This window comes from Pinus tabuliformis, chromosome 4_2, assembly GCF_031772625.1.
Source record: "Pinus tabuliformis cultivar Carrire ecotype Pingquan chromosome 4_2, CPIR1, whole genome shotgun sequence".
In the NCBI taxonomy this organism is placed as follows: Eukaryota; Viridiplantae; Streptophyta; class Pinopsida; order Pinales; family Pinaceae; genus Pinus; species Pinus tabuliformis.
Window position 1 is genome coordinate 704,495,982 of NC_142304.1, and position 1,510 is coordinate 704,497,491.

Here is a 1,510-nt window from a genome sequence, read left to right on the forward strand (position 1 = left end):
GGTAAAAGAAAAAACTTGTGTTAAACATTGCATTGTGTCATGTTAAAAAGGAGCTAAAACTTCAGTCAAACAACCGAAACAACCTGAGCGATTAAACACGTATTTGCCATTAATTTAATGAACGAATCGTTGCAAATATTGAAGGCAATTTTGGCACAGGAACTCAAAGATATCTCGGAGATATTACAAAAACACTTCTAGATAAGGAAATTTCGCAATACCTCCTGCGTAGTTATGATCCCTTGTTGTCATTTTTAATTTTGATTTAATGAATGAATCTTTGCATAATTCATATCCTCGTCTGTATGAACAAATTCATTCCATTTATATGCACAGCTGGAATTTTCATGAGAAACAGAGATTGATTTGTGAATCGATTTTATACAGAGCAGCAGACTCCTTTTTGGCAACAGATATGGCGTTCGCTACCAAGTTAGGAAGCTTGCTCAAGCAATCCGTAACTAAACATGTCAGTTCAATGCCTTCTGTATACGTACCGGCCATCTACACCGCGTTCCGGTGCATGTCCTCTAAAGTCTTCGTTGGAGGTCTTTCGTATGGGATAGATGATCAGACTCTCAGAGAGTCATTTGCAACCTTTGGCGATGTCATGGAAGCCAAGATTATTAATGACAGAGAGACTGGGAGATCAAGGGGCTTTGGTTTTGTCACCTTTGCTTCTGCAGATGAGGCCAATGCTGCTGTTGAGGCCATGGATGGAAAGGACCTTCAAGGCCGTTCCATTCGTGTTAACATTGCACAGGAGCGAACCTATGGCGGCGGCGGGTGGTGATTTGGTGCCGGTTGTGGAAATTAATGCCCACCATTATTCGAAGTTGCTTATTTTTATTTGTTGGAATTATAGAAGTTCTTTATGCAGTTTTATCTCTGTAGCTGGTGTTTTTCTTGATATGATACAATTTTTCGCGGCATGGTTGACAAGTGGTTATGATCTGGAGGATCCTGTATCGTTCCCGTTTTGTTGCTCTAATTCTGTATATGGTTAAATCCGTATTATAGAATCAAATTGATAATTGATGATGTTCATTGTTGAAAAAAATTGAAGTGGTTACATTGAGCATTCTTCAGCATTCAATTTCTGAGAAGGGCATCAGAAAAGAGATTGCGTGGTGGATTTTCTACTGGTCACTCTAGCATTGGCATTCGCACTAGACGAGAATGGGTACTACATGCAGAAAGGTTTCCTAGGAAGAAAGTAGGGATGCTGCGAGGGAGAAGATGCAAGAAGAGCCTTTGAAAAATATTCCTACTTTGAGCATGCATGGATAGAAGCCACTACATCACACTCATGTTTTTTAAGTCGATTGCAATTCTCTAGATAAATTGATTATTTACATTTCATTTCTACTAACATGTTTTCATACATAATGATCATGTTTCTTTTAATCTGGCAGGAATAAAATCGGAAGGCATAAAAAACTGGAAAATATTATGCCATGGCTTAGCCAAAGAAGATAGACAGAATTTTTAGGTGCAGGAAGGGCGCAAT

At 38.9% G+C, this 1,510-nt stretch overlaps 1 pseudogene; it reads left to right on the forward strand.

Moving 5' to 3' along the window:
* The first annotated feature begins 405 nt into the window (after positions 1 to 405).
* Positions 406 to 808, forward strand: LOC149171445 (glycine-rich RNA-binding protein 3, mitochondrial pseudogene; annotated as a pseudogene).
* The last annotated feature ends 702 nt before the right edge of the window (positions 809 to 1,510 follow it).